The sequence below is a fragment of the Garra rufa genome, chromosome 19, assembly GCF_049309525.1.
Source record: "Garra rufa chromosome 19, GarRuf1.0, whole genome shotgun sequence".
Taxonomy (NCBI): Eukaryota; Metazoa; Chordata; class Actinopteri; order Cypriniformes; family Cyprinidae; genus Garra; species Garra rufa.
In genome coordinates, this window is record NC_133379.1 from 39,561,037 (window position 1) to 39,579,868 (window position 18,832).

The 18,832-nt window shown below is 38.5% G+C and overlaps 1 protein-coding gene across 1 annotated transcript in view; it reads left to right on the plus strand.

Annotated features, from left to right (window-relative positions):
* The first annotated feature begins 18,159 nt into the window (after window positions 1–18,159).
* Window positions 18,160–18,832, plus strand: part of LOC141292107 (uncharacterized) — a 31,217-nt gene continuing 30,544 nt past the window's right edge. Inside the window, exon 1 of the mRNA XM_073824063.1 lies at window positions 18,160–18,184. The gene's annotated coding sequence lies outside the window, so the exon portion shown is untranslated. The remainder of the gene's footprint in view (window positions 18,185–18,832) is intronic.

The window sequence follows — 18,832 nt, forward strand, 5'->3', positions numbered from 1 at the left end:
TTGTAACATTCGGAAAACAAACACTGTAGTCCAAAGCAGCCATTCGTTGAAGTTCTTGAAAAGGGATTTTTAAAAACGAAATATCTCCCTTTGGAGTGGACTTTGAGATTTGTATCTCTGTAGATGTTTTTTGCCTCCAAACATACACACCACACACTGGCTAAAATTCAAAGTGAAAAAGCAATACATTTAAAATACATCCAAGAGTTTTACACACTGGTTTGTTATTAGGGGACATTTCCATGCCCCTAAACATGGAACACGTGATTTGTTGCTTTACCTGTTAGTGTTAAGAAGTTTTTGCTTCTCTAAGCTGTCACCTCAAGGTAGTTTCACACCCCTCTCAGCCTGTCAGCCCCAAGCTCCACCCACCCAATTGTAATCCAATCAGAACTGTCTCAAATGGCTTTATTAGCTGCACCTGTGCCCACAGCTTGCACCTTTTTGTTACATGTGGCTGAACTCTGCAGAAGCTATGTTCCTCCTTATTGTATTTTTTTCTGTGTGTGAGTACGTGAACATGTGTTTATTTTGACTTAAGTTTGACCTAAAAGATGTTTAATGCTTGCCATGTTCTGTTTAGTTATTTGCTTTATTGAGATTGTTGGTAAACTGAAGCTTTGTATTTCTGTCCCCCTGTAGAAAACACACGCTAAATGCTTTGTATACGAATCCTTCTTGCTTGTGCAAATAAAGAAAGTTAAATGGGATGTGACTAGACCAGGGCTATTCAATTAATTTGGAATTGGGGCCAGTTTTTTAAACTGATGCAAAATAAGGGGTCGGAGAATGAGTAATTATGGTAACAAATAAAGAAATAACAACAACATACTGAATGAATCAATATATTCTATATGCACATTGTGATGCACTAAGACACATAGGCCCAAGGCATTTTTACATTCAAATGGCAATACAATGTTGAAAAATCAGTGACACAGACAATTAAAGAAATGCAATCAACCAACAGAAAACATCCACTTAATTGCACATAACTGTACCAACAAAACTTTACAGCTCATTATCCTCTTCTTCTTCTTCCTTGCGTTAGTCCTGCGCACTTGCAGGGTCCGCTTTCTTGCAAAGCCGTCTCCATTTGGCTCGATCGAGGGCGTCTTCCGGTGCTGCGCCGACGATCTTCATGTCTTCCTTAATGCGATCCATCCACCGTTTCTTGGGCCGTCCTCGTGGTCGCTTTCCCTGGGGGCTGAGTCTCAGCGCTGTTCTGGCCACTGAGTCCTCGCCGCTCCTGACTACATGGCCATACCACCGCATCCTTACTTCCTGCATCTTCTCCGTGATTGGGGCCACTCCCATGAGCTTCCTGACGTCGGTGTTCATGACGCAGTCCCATCTAGTCAGGCCCAGGCACCAGCGGAGCATCCGCATCTCCATATTGTGCAGGGTTCGCTCGTGTTTCGCCGTGGCTGGCCAGCATTCTGCTCCATAGAGAGCCACAGGGCGGACGATGGTCTTATAAACTTTTGCTTTCAGGCGTATTGGCATGCGTCGGTCGCAGAGCACCCCGGTGACTTGTCGCCATTTCGCCCAGGCAGCATTCACCCTCGCTCGAATGTCCGGGAGGAGGTCGCCGTCGCTGCTAAGGACTGATCCGAGATAGCGGAATTTAGTTGACTTTTCCAGGTCTTCGCCCCCCACATTGATTGTGCCTTCCGTCTGCACCCCGCATTCCATGTACTCTGTCTTCTTCGTGTTGAGTCTCATGCCGTTGGTGTCCAGGCGGGATTTCCACTGCTGCGTCTGGAGTTGCAACGTGGCACGGTCTTCATCCGCAAGCAGGACGTCATCAGCATACAGGAGAGTCCATGGGTGGGGTGCTTGCAAGTCGGCGGTTACGGTGTCCATACAGAGGATGAACAGGAGTGGTTATAAGGCCGATCCTTGGTGCACGCCCACGTTGATGAAGAAGGGTGGTGACAGTCCGACAGGGCATCGAACCATGCTGGTGACATTTGTGTAGAGATGTTTCACCCAGTTGACGTACACCTCGGGAACGTGGTGTGACCTCAGGGAGTGCCAAATGAGGTCATGTGGCACCCTGTCAAATGCCTTCTCCAGGAATGCCAAGGAATGCCATGTGGACGCCCTTGTTCTTTTCCCGATGCTTTTCCAAAAGGAGTCGAGCAGCATGGATTGCGTCAGTTGTTCCACATCCCTTGACGAAGCCGCATTGATTCGGTGTGATGGTGACGAGGTGGCGGAGGCGGACAACCAAGATTCGCTCGAAAATCTTCATGGAGTGGCAAAAGAGGCGGATTGGGCGATGGTTTGAACATTCGGCCACATCGCCTTTACCCTTCCAGATGGGCACTGTGACGCTGGTGGTCCATGCCAAGGGGATCGCTCCTTCCATGACGATCTTGTTGAAAAGTGCGCACAGCATTTCAGCTCCGCTGCGACCCATAAGCTTCCAGGCTTCGGCAAGGATGTCGTCAGGGCCTGGTGACTGTCCGTTCTTCATCCTCTTGATGGCAACAGCGACTTCTGCCACAGTGATCAGCGGGAAAGGGCCTGGGACAGGGTCGGTGCTTGGTATTGGTGGGTGGGGAAATTCTTCGTTGCTGATCCGCGAGAAGTATTCGTTCCACCGCTGGAGGATAGCGGGCGGGTCGCGCAGGAATTGAAACATCAAACTGTGCCCCTTCTCCACTGGCTAAAACAGAAATGCAGTTAAATGATACAACTCACACTTTTTTCCTAAGTAAAATAAAATAGACTGCCCCATAAATCCACACATGGACTACTACTGTACTCACTTTTGTCCATTTTGAACATAACAATCAGTCTAGGTCAGCCATATTACATATATTTAAGATTGAGTGACAGGCAACATCAAATGTATCTCCATCAACAAAAATAAAACCAAAGTGCATAGTGTCGTACAGAATAGAATTAAAACAACAATGCATGGTATTTTATCTAGGAAATGTATTTCAAATCACTCAGTTTAGGTGAGCCATATCAGTTGTTTAGAATTTAATTAATTTAACTAACAAACATCTTAAATTCCAAGTGCACCAACAAAAATAAAACCAAAGTGCATTGTATGGTACAGAATAGAATTATAACAACATAAGAGTGCTTGGCACTTTATCGAGGCAAAACATTTCAAACTGCATTCAACAATAATACCACATCAAGAAAAACATTAAGTGCATAATATGGTGTGAATAACATGTTAATTGCATCATACTGTTCAAAATAGTTTGCCAACATTTGCCATCTAATGAGAGAAATGGCATTTTTTTGATTTGGCAAGAGCAGTGAAGTCAGGTGTATATGTTGTCAGGGCAATGCGCAAGCAGTGTTGCAGATGCTGGTCAGTGAGAGATATGCGATTGTGAGTTTTAATGGCATTCATGTGTGAGAATGACGACTCACAAGTGTATGTTGAGCCAAACATTGTCAGGAGAAAAAGTGCAAGACTCCTTGAATGTGGAAATTTCTCTCGGCTGACTTCATGGGTCCAGAATTTCTCAAAAACCTGCCAGCAGCAATGACTGTCGCAAGTCATCTGACGACTGAATGTCAATGACTTCCAGTTGTAAAGACCCCTCATCCAATGACGATACCAGCTCCTTCCCTTTCAATGCAAAGTCTGCCTCAACATTCACACAGAACGGATTCTTCACAAATCTCATCACTTCACTGGAAAAGTTATTTTTCAATGAGTCAATAAACCCTGACATCACCTCTGTAATTTGCAGGCCAGATTTCCTCAATGTTGGGAAATGGAGCATTTTGCCAGGACAAAGATCAGCAAAGAAGAGTGAGAGCTTTCTTTCAAAAGCCTGAAGTTTCTCCACAAGTTCTGCGACTGTTTTATCTCTGCCCTCCATGTTGAGTTGATGTCGCTCAAAAAGCAAACAGCGGCATTAAACTCATCATTTTCCATCAGAGACAACCGGAGAAACACCAGAATCTCCCCGCTTAGTTCACAAAAACTTCTCAAAGCATTACCATCTAATGTCATTGTGAATAAGCAAATCTTAATATTCAGCAGACATGTCAGTCAACAGCTTGCCGAAAAGGCGGTGCTGCAAACTGGAGATACAACGGATGAAGTTTATAATTGCCATGACAGAGTCCATGGTTTCTTTTAACTCACCACTGAGCTTGGCACACAGGAGGCTTTGGTGGATGAGGCAATGCAGAGATCTCACCTGCGGAGCCGCAGCTGCCATCCTTCCGGTGAGCCCCTGATCCCTGCCCGCCATCGAGGGCGCACCATCCATCACCAACATGTTGATGCGCGCCAAATCCAAGTTGTTCTCTTCAAAGAATGAAGCAATTTTGGTGAAGAGAATCTCAACGGTAGTGTGCCCCCCCCATGGGAATTAGTCAAAGCAGATCCTCACGAAAACATTCCCCATCAAAAAAATCGCACATAGAGGCACAGCTGTGCAACATCACTGTTATCAGTCGACTCAACCACGGACAAAGACATCACCTCAGCCTTCCTCAGCTTGTCCAAAAGCGTCTCGAAAACGTCCTATGCAAGGGACTCGACTCTCCTCATATTTGACGTGTCAGAAACTGAAATTTGCTTGATCGAATCAGTAATGTTTTTTCGGGTTTTCTCATCTGTTACCACCTCCTCGATGGATGCCAGCATACACTCCTTAACTGTCTCTGAGTCTGTAAACGACTTTTTCTTTTTGCCCAAAATCCATGCCACTCGTAATGATGCCGCAGTTGCTCTCTCTTGATCTGTACAGGCCCGATACAAAATGCGACGTCTTTTCTCATAACAAGATATAAGCCCTGTTAACTTTTGCCTCCGAGCAACGGAGTACCGTATCAACGGTAATAAACGCGTATTTCTCTGTCCATTCATTGTTGATCTGCCTGTTCTCGGAGTCAACTTTTCTTTTTTTTTTAAGGTGGAGAGAGATATTTTTTTTGTTTGACAAACTTTGTGCTTGTCTTGAAAGAAAATAAGAGCGTTTAGAGCGTGGCACTACAGCGCGTCGCGGATGGGCGATTTTGGTTGGTCATGTAAGTTACACATACTACCTGTTTTGCCACCATGGCTTAAAGGGGTGCATACTGCACGAAAAAATTTACAATTAACCATAGTCATGCGCCGTATGAGACTTCCCATATGTAATAACTGCATTCAGTAGCATAAATTTGTTTTAAAAAATGGGTGGGACATTGCTAACATTATGCTAAATCATAAATCCGATCTATGAACAATAACATTACGATGTCCAGCAATCGATTTAAATAGTACACTGGGTTTAATTTGTCGTTTAATAAGGTCTAATATATATTGTTAGTGGCGAGAATTTTCACGTGAATAAATACATAGATCCGATTGTGTTAAGCGTGTAATTAAATGGTCTAGTGGCAGAACTTTTGCCATGCGTGTCAGAGGATCTGTGTACTAATCTGTATTTTATTTATTTATTTTTATTTTATTTTTTTTCATCAAAACCGACTATGCGGTTGAATATCAGGCAGGGACACTTTTGTGTGCATTTTGTTTTGTAATTTCGCCGGAACGAATAGAAAGTCTCCACAACGGATTGAAGCGCGTGTCCGAGTGAAGACTGTCATTGTGCGCGAGCCACCAGATAACACAGTATCCGCGCACTGATCACTTTGATCACTTGATTTCAAAAACAACACATTTCAGCGCTAGATCGCCTCTTATTTAACAATGAAAGAAATTAATGCTCTGCTAATTCACTGGAGATTTTTTATTTATTTGTATTGATACATTCGTGGGGCGAGATGTTTCAAAAGTGGTAGGGACAATATCGACCATGCCTATGACTACACTTCACTCCAAGGGCCGGTAAAAAAATCCCTCAGGGGCCGGACTCGGCCCAGGGGCCGCCAATTGAATAGCCCTGGACTAGACTGTTCTTCTGCTGTTCTTACCGACAGCCCCACTGGCTTCAAGCTAGCTCCCTATTCCTGCTAATTCCTGAGAACTCCTGTTTACGAGTATACTTGCAAAGGCAGACATTCTGACACATGCAAGTGTGTGCATTTTTCCATTTATGGCCTATCAGAAAAAAATCTCTCAGTTTAATACTCCCATGCTATGTGAGCACTGTTTCACTTGCATGCCAGTCTGATAGCGCTCAGAAATTCCCTCTCATGAATTTTAATGGCTTAAAATTGTTTGTTTTTAAACTGCAATGCTTAAAAGCTTGTCTAAAATGGAAAGTTTTCATGGCCATGTATGTAACAACGTCACGTGAGCATATAACCACAATAGAGACGATAATCCAAAATCTCTGCTTAGGTTAAACGTGTCTACTGCTATATTCCCCACTCCTATAGGTCATTTAGTACCAGATCATATATTGCACATTCTCTACTTTGGATATATCTTTTGCAAGACAAATATTGAGTGGTTTTGGCACGTGTTAGGCATGCATGCAATGTGTGTCTAGGGTTTTGTGGTTGTCACTTGGACAAAAATCACAATGCTTTTTTTCCACGATGCTCTTCCGATCAAATCATGATAAAGAACAGCTTTTTAAGCCAAGTGTGAATCGAAATGCACGGAAAGTTTGCGGTTGTCTGCACTGCTGCGGTAGAATCTAAAGTGCTGCTGCCCTCAGTGAAACAGGAAGCAGAAGCACAGAGGAGACAACTGCAAGAGGAAGGCTGTATACACGCCATCTGATCAAAGAAATCACTTGAATTAAAGCTACTACTTTTACATATTGTGTATTTATTGTTAATAAATTTCATTTTAATAAAAACTCTCCTCTTCTTGCTGCTCAAGCTTATTCAGGAGTGCTCTCTAAAAAAAGAAAGTTTTCCATTGGACATTCACGTTGGACATTTCAGCATGACAACGAAACAAAACACAGAGCAAAAGTGGTGAAGAAATGGTTAGCAGACAAAAACGTGAACGTTTTCAAGTGACCCACTTCCAGTGTCCTGACTTAAATCCAACTGAGAATCTGTGGAGGGAGCTAAAGATCAGGCTGATGGCAAGGAGACCCTCCAACCTGAAAGAGTTGTAGCTCATATATTTGTCTGACCAAAGAAATCACTTGAATTAAAGCTACTACTTTTACATATTGTGTGTTTATTGTTGATAAATTTCATTTTAATAAAAACTCTCCTCTTGATGCTCAAGCTTATATTCAGGAGTGCTCTCTAAAAAAAGAAAGTTCTTTAAAAGTTATTTAGTAACATGTCTATTTAGGATTCTTTATTCATGCCTTTTTGTTTTTCAAATCTGTAACTGTCAGACACCACACTTTTTTCCTTTTGACATTGTGATGGGCTCACATAAACATAATTGTTTTTACAAATGGATGGAACAAATAGAAGGCACACTTCTGTAACTATAAACTCAATTGTGTATTACTTGATTCTAATTTTACAGAATTTTTATTATACGTATAGCTGTTTCATTACTAATATATTTTAAATAAAATCAATTTAATTTAAACTTAGGATGATTATATAAAAGTGCACTAACATTGAACTAATTTTTAAATCTTCAAAAGTACACTTTTAAGAAAACAATAATAAAAGTCCTCTGTGTTTTTCCAACTTTTACCATTTTATTTAGCACAACAAAAATAATAATGTACTACTAAAGTAAGTGCTTGTATTTAAGTATTTTAAGTGCATTCAAGGACACTTACATGATGTTAGGTTAGGTTTGCCCAACTTCTTTTAGTACACCACCACTCACATCCTGTTTTCTGCTGCGCGCACATCTGATGCATGCCCACAAAAGGCCTCCTTTCATATAGGTTAAAAAATACATGCAGAATTATGCCAAATTGTTTTATTTTTCTTGTGAATGTAAACAGTTGTGAAAGATAATGTGTTTGTAACAAATGCATTTGGATTTAAAGTGACTGATAAGGATTTATAAGGATTGATCTATTTTATTTTAAAAAAAATAACTAATTTTTCTGTATTTTATTACAACTTTGTTCAGTTTATTTATGCTGTTGATTACATGTTTATTTGTTCTTATTAATGACTGTTTACTTGTCTTGATGTTTAAAATGTATATTAGTTAGTCCAGTTGTGTTTGCTTCAGTATATTTGCAACCCTGCTGCTTCCATTTTTATTATACAGAATATAAAATCTCCAAATGCCTCAGTGTCCTTTGTTGTTACTTATAATATGATATGAACATTTATGTAACAACAAGGGAAACAAGGGTTTTATTCTCAAAGGTTCACATTAATATTTTTTTCTAATTAATTTTACAGCTGCTCTTATATATATATATATTGACTGCAGTAAAGCCCAAAATTATTCATACCCCTGGAAACCCTGCTGAAAAAAAACAGCATATGCTGGTTAGGTATGTTTTGGTGCTGGGATGCTGGTTTTAGCTGGTTTATGCTGGTCCTTTGCTGGTTTATGCTGGTAAACCAGCATAGGGCCAGCATAAACCAGCAAAGGACCAGCTAAAACCAGCATCCCAGCACCAAAACATACCTAACCAGCATATGCTGTTTTTTTTTCAGCAAGGAAATTCTGACTTTTAAGTTATTTTTATTCAAGTTTCTTTGACTGGAAATGACACAGGCTTCTCCCAAAATATAATAAGATGATTTACAAGAGGCATCGTTGTGGGAAAAAAATATTTCTCAGCTTTTATTTACATTTGAACAAAAAGTGGCATGTCCAAAATTATATATACCTATTGCAAACTGTCACAGTCTACAGTCTTCTCTACCATTCCAAATAGTCCAAGCTGTTCTAACGCATTCTAATTACCCTGATTCATTGGGAACAGCTGATTTAATCAACTGAAAAACAGAAGCTCTCTGCTGTTGGTTTGTGGACAGTCATGGATAAGACAAAGGAGCTCACTGAGGAACTGCGGCTGTGCATTAGAGCTGCTCACAAGTCAGGAATGGGCTAAGCCAAAAGTGATACCTGTGCTGGCCAGGAGGATAGTGAGAGAGGTAAGAAAGAATCCAAGTATCACCACCAAGGCCATCCTGATGAATCTGGGCTCTGCTGGTGGCAACATCTCAAGGCAGACAGTCCAAAGGACACTGCAAACCGCTCGGTTCCACATACACAGGCCAAAGAGAACACCACTTCTCCAGATAAGGCAAACAAAAGCCCACTTGGCCTTTGCAAATGCTTATCTGGACAAAGAAGAAGACTTCTGGTCTTCTGTTTTATGGTCAGATGAAACACAAATTGAATTGTTTGGCCACAATGATGTAGCCTTCATTTGGCGTAAAAAAGGAGAAGCCTTCAACCCTAAGAACACCATCCCCACTCTCAAACATGGTAGTGGGAACCTAATGTTTTGGGGATGTTTTTCAGCCAGTGGACCAGGAAACCTAATCACAGTAAGGAGCAATACATCAAAATTCTCAACAGCAACATCAGGCAGTCTGCAGAGAAACTTGGCCTTGGGCACCAGTGGACATTTCAGCATGACAACGAAACAAAACACAGAGCAAAAGTGGTGAAGAAATGGTTAGCAGACAAAAACGTTAACGTTTTCAAGTGGCCCACTTCCAGAGTCCTGACTTAAATCCAACTGAGAATCTGTGGAGGGAGCTAAAGATCAGGCTGATGGCAAGGAGACCCTCCAACCTGAAAGAGTTGTAGCTCATATATTTGTCTGATCAAAGAAATCACTTGAATTAAAGCTACTACTTTTACATATTGTGTGTTTATTGTTGATAAATTTCATTTTAATAAAAACTCTCCTCTTGATGCTCAAGCTTATATTCAGGAGTGCTCTCTAAAAAAAGAAAGTTCTTTAAAAGTTATTTAGTAACATGTCTATTTAGGATTCTTTATTCATGCCTTTTTGTTTTTCAAATCTGTAACTGTCAGACACCACACTTTTTTCCTTTTGACATTGTGATGGGCTCACATAAACATAATTGTTTTTACAAATGGATGGAACAAATAGAAGGCACACTTCTGTAACTATAAACTCAATTGTGTATTACTTGATTCTAATTTTACAGAATTTTTATTATACGCATAGCTGTTTCATTACTAATATATTTTAAATAAAATCAATTTAATTTAAACTTAGGATGACTATATAAAAGTGCACTAACATTGAACTAATTTTTAAATCTTCAAAAGTACACTTTTAAGAAAACACTAATAAAAGTCCTCTGTGTTTTTCCAACTTTTACCATTTTATTTAGCACAAAAAAATAATAATAATGTACTACTAAAGTAAGTGCTTGTATTTAAGTATTTTAAGTGCATTCAAGGACACTTACATGCATACATTTGCCCAACTTCTTTTAGTACACCACCACTCACATCCTGTTTTCTGCTGCGCACACATCCGATGCATGCCCACAAAAGGCCTCCTTTCATATAGGTTAAAAAATACCTGCAGAATTATGCCAAATTGTTTTATTTTTCTTGTGTACGTAAACAGTTGTGAAAGATAATGTGTTTGTAACAAATGCATTTGGCCTTAAAGTGACTGATCTTCATTAAACTTTTATAAGGATTGATCTATATTTTATAAAAAAAAAAAAACTAATTATGCTGTATTTTATTACAACTTTGTTCAGTTTATTTATGCTGTTGGTTACATGTTTATTTGTTCTTATTGCTGTCTGTTTACTTGTCTTGATGTTTAAAATGTATATTAGTTAGTCCAGTTGTGTTTGCTTCAGTATATTTGCAACCCTGCTGCTTCCATTTTTATTATACAGAATATAAAATCTCCAAATGCCCCAGTGTCCTTTGTTGTTACTTATAATATGATATGAACATTTATGTAACAACAAGGGAAACAAGGGTTTTATTCTCAAAGGTTCACATTAATATTTTTTTCAAGTACATTTTACAGCTACTGTAGTGTTGTTGGTAATTTGGCTGTACATTTACAGATTTATCTGTAACATTCAAAAGAAAATAGGGGAAGGATGTGTAAGTCATATATATATCTCAGAGAATGTGGAAGCCAAAAGTGACACTTGTGCTGGCCAGGAGGATAGTGAGAGAGGTAAAAAAGAATCCAAGGATCCCCACCAAGGCCATCCTGATGAATCTGGGTCTGCTGGTGCATCTCAAGGCAGACAGTCCAACAGACACTGAACACCACTGGGTTCCATGGACACAGACCAAGGAAGACATCACTTCTCCAGATAAGGCACACAAAAGCCCGCTTGGCCTTTGCAAATGCTCATCTGGACAAAGAAGAAGATTTCTGGTCTTCTGTCTTATGGTCAGATGAAAAAAAATTGAATTGTTTGGCCACAATGATGTAGCCTTCATTTGGCCTAAAAAAGGAGAAGCCTTCAACCCTAAGAACACCATCCTCACTGTCAAACATGGTAGTGGGAACCTAATGTTTTGGGGGTGTTTTTCAGCCGGTGGACCAGAGAACCTAATCACAGTAAACAGCACCATGAAAAAGGAGCAATACATCAAAATTCTCAACAGCAACATCAGGCAGTCTGCAGAGAAACTTGGCCTTGGGCACCAGTGGACATTTCAGCATGACAACGAAACAAAACACACAGCAAAAATGGTGAAGAAATGGTTAGCAGACAAAAACATTAACGTTTTGCAGTGGCCCAACCAGAGTCCTGACTTAAATCCAATTGAGAATCTGTGGAGGGAGCTAAAGATCAGGGTGATGGCAAGGAGACCCTCCAACCTGAAAGAGTTGGAGCTCATCGCTAAAGATGAATGGGCAAAAATACCAGTGGAGACATGCAAAAAGCTGGTCAGCAATTATAGGAAGAGTTTGATTGCTGTAATAGCCAATAAAGGCTTTTCTATTGATTACTAAGAAGGGTGTGAATAATTTTGGACATGCCTCTTTTTGTACAAAAGTAAATAAAAGCTGAGAAATGTTTTTCCCACAATGATGCCTCTTGTACATCATCTTATTATCTTTTGGGAGAAGCCTGTGTCATTTCCAGTCAAAAAAACTTGTTAGTTGAACAAAAGTAACTTTAAGTCAGAATTTGCCAGGGGTATGAATAATTTCGGCCTTGACTGTATATAATCATGTGAAAAAGTTAGGACATCCTATTGAATTTCATGGTTTTCTGTAACAGGACATAATACCTGGTCCTTGGCAGGCCTTAAAATTTGGAAAATAAATCTTCAGATAAACATCATAGCATGACATATCACACATATCATTACTTTTTTAAGAAAAATACAGCCAAAAGGGAAAGGCCATGTGTGACAAAGTTAGGACACCCTACGATTTATTTGCCTGTAGATCCACTTTTAGCAGCAATAACTTGAAGCATTAATTTTCTGTGTGACTTTATCAGTCTCTCACATCATTGAACTTCCTTTTCCTACAGTTCTACTGTACAGTTGTGAATTTACTTTTCATTCAGCCTTAGGCTTATTCATTTAACCTTTTGGTGTAAAAGGGATTTTACATTTGCTAAAAAAAAATTAAAACTTTTTATATTAAAAACAAACAAGCAAACCCTGCCCAGATTTAAAAGGTATGCAAAAGTAATGTAACACATTACTTTACATAAAAAGTAACAAAGTAACTTAATTAGTTACATTTATACAGCAATACTGTAATGCATTACTTTTAAAAGTAACTTTTCCCAACACTGCTCACCAGACTACTGATCACAGACTACATTTCCCATCATTCTCTCTGGCACTTAACAATGAATACCTGAAGCTGATCAACCTTCATCACAAGCACTAAGGTAAGCACCTCAGTCATTGTATGGGCTTGTTTGATGTGGCAAACCTTTTACATACTGCTTTCTTGCTTAATGTTCCTGTTTACCACAATTGCTAGTTCATCAAAGTTTGTCTCGATTCTTTTCATCTTTCAATCTTAAAGCCTGCAAGTACTCAAAGCTGTCTTTTAAGTCCCCTATGCCTCAGTTTGTTTCCCTTGTGTGTGTGCTCAGCCAGATCTATAAGACAAAGACTCAAATGTGTCCATAAACATTTATTCTCAACATCTCAATATTTGTCATTACCTGTTTATCAATTGTGTTTCTGCCAAAACATCTAATGAACCAACCTGTTTGAGTTGACCTCGTTTCTGCTCATTTCTGTCTGTGTCTGTATGTGATAACTAATGTTATTTGTAAACACTTTTTGTAATACTGGTTAAAACTCGCTTCATCTGATTAGATAAACTAAGAGTGAAAAGAAAGAGTATTAAGGTCAGCAGCAAATTTTTGGAAATAAAACATTTTTCGTAGGCCAACTTCAATAGTTCAGACTTGTTAGGGTAGGGATACTTTGTCATGATCTGGGCTGTGGGGCTTCCCTCAGCCACCTGATGTCGCTGTTCCCTGCACTGCACTTCCTAATTGTTATCACCTGTCTAGATGTCATTATCACTCACACCTGCTCACTATCAGGACTATAAGAACTCTCATTCCCCACTACTCATCGTGTCTGCATTGTCTTCCATGTCTGTCTCTGTGCTCCCCAGATCAAGTCGTGTTGTGCCGTGTTGGCCTTTGGTTTGTGTTTTGTTATCATTAAAATTACTTACCTCCACTTGGACCCAGACCTCCTTACTCACTCGTGACAGAATGCAGCCATCCCTAATGGGTCCAGCGGGGAAGAATTTTTTTTTTGAGGCGGCGACCATTCCCTCTGCTCCCAACACGGAGGGGATGTCCTTTGAGGCGGCGTCGGCAGCGCGCTTCAATTATATCTACGCCTGCCTGGCGATGGATGCCCGTGTCGCCGAGGAGATCTGGGTCCAAAATGCAGGTAAGAATAATTTAATTAAACACAAACAAATCAAACAAAACACAAACCAAAGGCCAACACGGCACAACACGACTTGATCTGGGGAACACAGTGGGGAATGAGAGTTCTTATAGTACTGATAGTGAGCAGGTGTGAGTGATAATGACATCTAGACAGGTGATAACAATTAGGAAGTGCAGTGCAGGGAACAGCGACCTCAGGTGGCTGAGGGAAGCCCCACAGCCCAGATCATGACATACTTAAATAGCGAAATTCATAGACTACTGTATTTCATGTGGACACAGATAATCTATATATTAATATAGCTTAAATAAAAGTTGCTGTTTTGTAGCTATGCAATGACAGGCCTGAACATTTTGCGATATCTTAACTTTGTGGTATCTATTGTGTTGAGATGACAAGGAATGAAGAATTACAAATATTTATGTATATTCACTAATTTCTTAATTTTTTGTTTGCATTGTTTGCAATGTTTTTTTAATCTTTTTTTAAGAAGTCTGAAACACATTTTTTTTTAAATATTTGTCTAATTGCAAAACACAATTGCATTTTGAGCTACAGTAGTTCAGTACATGTAGTATTTCCTAAAATGATATTATCAATATTAAATAGTTTTTGAAAGTTGCAAGTAGTGTGTTGTTATACAATTGTACAATGAGTAGCCCTTTCTTTCTTTCTTTCTTTCTTTCTTTCTTTCTTTCTTTCTTTCTTTCTTTCGTTCATTTCAATGATGTAACTGTAGGTTGATTATATTGTAGTCAGAGTAGAGAGTGAAATATATATACTTGTGATAAAAGCATCTACATATTCATAGAGCCTCGGAGATCAGGTAATGTTTTAGGGTCTAACAGCATCATCTAGTGAAACTGAGAAGTAATGTATTAAAAAAGCAAATATTCTGTCGTCATGTTGAACATAAAAGGAAAAATTCTACGCTGTAGGCTATATACGTAAACATAGATGTAACTACATACAAATAAACAAAATTAATAAAAATGTAAGGGCATCAGAAACATATAGCCTAATAAAGCCCATCAAAGAGCCAAAAAACTCTCGAGATACTAGCAATCTTCGTTAATTCATAGAAAGTGTAAAAAAAAAATGCTCAGCAGTGCATATTAAAATCAACAAACGTTTTCGATCACGCAGGACCTTCCTCATGTGTTCACATACTGTTGAAAGCATGAAAGAGTTAATTTGACGTCATGCGCGTTCACGCGCTGGACAGAAGAAAGTTAGCACAACAGTGGTCACATATCAGTGTCAAGCGAAAGTGGATTTACACCGAGAGAGATTGATAGGCATTGCATTAACACATTTGCTTTGCTTGCACTGAGTATCATGTAGTTAAAATTGGATAAACTTTAGGCTACACTTTATAGACCCAGACTGCTGCTCAGGATCCTGCGTCTAAACAGGCAAGAAAAGTTTTTGCTTTCACTTTCGATTTAGAATTTTTCGATTTCGGTTTGTAATGGGCTTTTATTTACTTTTGTCGAGGGTTTGTTCGCAGCACGCGACAGTGCAGCAGGTATCTGTGAAAGTCAACGTGTTGTTCGTCTTGTGTACTAGATTAAACCAGATGCCCTAACTAAGCATGCATAGGGGTAAATCACGGGGGGAACAGGACCCCTATCTGAGGGTTGTCCCCCCTAAAGAAATATTACAACTCTTACAACAACTCTGTGTATTGTAAATAATGTAACGAACATATACTTAAAGTAACTGTGTAAATAGTAAAACAATATAAACTTGAAAAAGCGCTTTAAGTAGCAGAAATGCTTTGAGTCCCCCCTCTTCCTTGCCTCAAAGTGTTTTAGCCAACTGCCTGTTTACAAGTCCGGTTTATGTTTATTTTAGATTAAATTTACGCCCTTGTAAGCATGTACAGATTTGGTGCGATAACATGAAGAACAAAACAGTTCATAATAATATGCATATTTAAATTTCAATGCATATCTTTAAAAGGCATGCTTTTATATGCTATAGTAATGCCTCATTTATACAGCCAAACATAACATTTCTGAAAACTTGTTTGCAGCTCTTAATGTAACTGACATTGTGGGAAATCATAGCGATACATATGTGAAAAACGTGTGAAAAAGTGTTGGTCCCCTTCCTGATTTTTTTTTTTTTTTTTTTTTTTTTTTTGCATGTTTGTTACACATTAATGTTTCAGATCATCAAACAAATTTAAATATTAATCAAAGATAAGAGTTTTTAAATGGTGTTTTTTATTATGAAGGGAAAACAAAATCCAAACCCACATGGCCCTGTGTGAAAAAGTGTTTGCCCCCTAAACTTAACTGGTTGAGCCACCCTTAGCAGCAACAACTGCAATCAAGCGTTTGCGATAACTTGCAGTGAGTCTGTTACAGCGCTGTGCAGGAATTTTGGCCCACTCATCTTGGCAGAATTGTTGTAATTCAGCCACATTGGAGGGTTTTCCGTCCTTTTTAAGGTCATGCCACAGCATCTCAATAGGATTCAGGTCAGGACTTTGACTAGGCCACTCCAAAGTCTTCATTTTATTTTTCTTCAGCCATTCAGAGGTGGATTTGCTGGTGTGTTTTGGATCATTGTCCTGCTGCAGAAAGTTCGCTTCAGCTTGAGGTCACAAACAGATGGCCGGATATTTTTCTTCAGGATTTTTTGGTAGACAGCAGAATTCATGGTTCCATTTCTCACAGCAAGTCTTCCAGGTCCAGAATCATGTTGGTATGATGTTCTTTTTCTGAAATGCTGTGTTTTTACGCCAGATGTAATGGGACACACACCTTCCAAAAAGTTAAACTTTTGTTTTGTCACAGAGTATTTTCCCTAAAAAATCTTGGGGATCATCAATATGTTTTCTGGCAAAACTCAGACAAGCCTTAACGTTCTTTTTGCTCAGCAGCAGTTTTCATCTTGGAATTTTGCCATGCAGGCCATTTTTGCCCAGTCTCTTTCTTATTGTGTAGACATGACCACTGACCTTAACTGAGGCAAGAGAGGCCAGCAGTTCTTTAGATGTTGTTGTGGGGTCTTTTGTGACCTCTTGGATGAGTCGTCGCTGCGTTCTTGGGGTAATTTTGATTGGCCGGCCACTCCTGGGAAGGTTTACCATCGTTCTACATTTTCACCATTTGTGGATAATGGCTCTCACTGTGGTTCGCTGGAGCCCCAAAGCTTTAGAAATGGCTTTATAACCTTTTCCAGACTAATGGATCTCAATTACTTTCTTTCTCATTTGTTCCTGAATTTCTTTGGATCTCAACATGATGTGTAGCTTTTGAGGATCTTTTGGTCTTCTTCACTCTGTCAGGTCCTATTTAAGTGATTTCTTGATTGCGCACAGGTGTGGCAGTAATCAGACCTGGGTGTGGATACAGAGAAACTGAACTTAGGTGTGATAAACCACAGTTATGTTATGTAAACACTTTTTCACACAGGGCCATGTGGGTTTGGATTTTGTTTAAAAAACCCTTTATTTAAAAACTGCATGTTGTGTTTACTTGTGTTATCTTTGATTAATATTTAAATTTGTTTGATGATTTGAATCATTAAAGTGTGAGAAATATTCAAAAAAATAAAATAAAAATCAGGACTTTTTTTACCCCACTGTAAGTTGTTTTACCTTATTCATCTGGGGTGTTTTACCTTAATTATCCAATAATTATTTATATCCTTCAACAAAAATAAATAAATATTTCACATGCAAGTTGTCATAATTGTTAAATCATGCCTCCATGCTAGAACTATCAGATCCAGTTCTGGATGCCAAATCCTGTCAGAAAATATCTGTTTTGTCTGGTAAAGCTAGTCAGCAGAGTTGTCTGATGCCCCAAACCTGTAAACAGCAAGTCTTGACTGCTACCCAAAACTGTCTTCTAAACACCTTGAAAAGGAGACATTCTCTGATCCCTTAATCATAAAGACAAATATCCCTTGAAAACACACAATCATAAGACTAAACAACAATGGAAAAATAATACATGACTAATCAATGAAATGAGTATGAATGAAAATAAATGAAATAATTAAATGATAATTATAAATGAGTGTATGTATGAATAGATGAATAAAAGATGCGCAAAACAAATTTACAGAGTCTTTAGGTCCTTCATAATTCAGTTCAGTTCAGTAATACGTCTGAATGTCTCTTATCTGACAAACCCAGTGAATCAACAAGATGCAGTCAGTTTGACACCACAGTTATAACTTGTTGTTGAGAAAAAATACAGCACCACAACGCCTTATCTATATTTCTGTTTTCATTTTTAAATTTAACCTTTGATATTTGCATTAACTTGTGATGCTTATATTATTTGGGTGTAATTGGCAAAACATAATTTTGTTTTGTTTTGTTTAGAACATTTTAGAAAACCAAGGATTATACTGTTATAATTCTACTGGTGATTTAAATGGACTTGAAATGTCAGGCAAAAATTATTGATCAATGTGACATGACTGTATTTCTAATTACAGGTGAAAATGGGGGCAGCTGAGGTGAGTCATGTTATATACAGCATATATATATATATATATATATATATATATATATATATATATATATAAAACATTTGATACAGTTTACCATATTCAGCTTGTTTGTTTGTGCCATGTACTCATCTGTCTTGACCAGTCCTTCTTGTTACTTGATTATTGCTTCAGTTGATATTGAGTTTTTTCACTCCTTGGGTTTTTTTTTTAATGAGGAATGAAATACTCATACATGAATGAGAGACTTGTATTAGAAATCTCTGACAGCACAGTTAACTAATCATTAAAAAAATGCAAAGACACTACAAGACTTTTTCACAAATCATTTGGAGTGTTTTAGAAAATGTAAAAAATATTTGAGGAATTGGATGCTGATCTTAAACATAACTATTTTACGAGGTGGCAATTTTGTATGAATTTGATGTAAATCATGCATTTTTAGAAAAAAAATATGAGCTTGAAGACCTGCCCCAAACCTACTGCTAAACATAACCATCACTGCAGCATGAGCAGATACGAAATCACACAAATTCATACAAATTAGCCACTATTTCACCAGAATGTAAAAGTGTTATGAATGAGTTTGTTAAAATGTGAGAAAAATGAGTAAAACTGAGGAAAAAATTGACAAATTTGTATTTTTTTATTTAAATT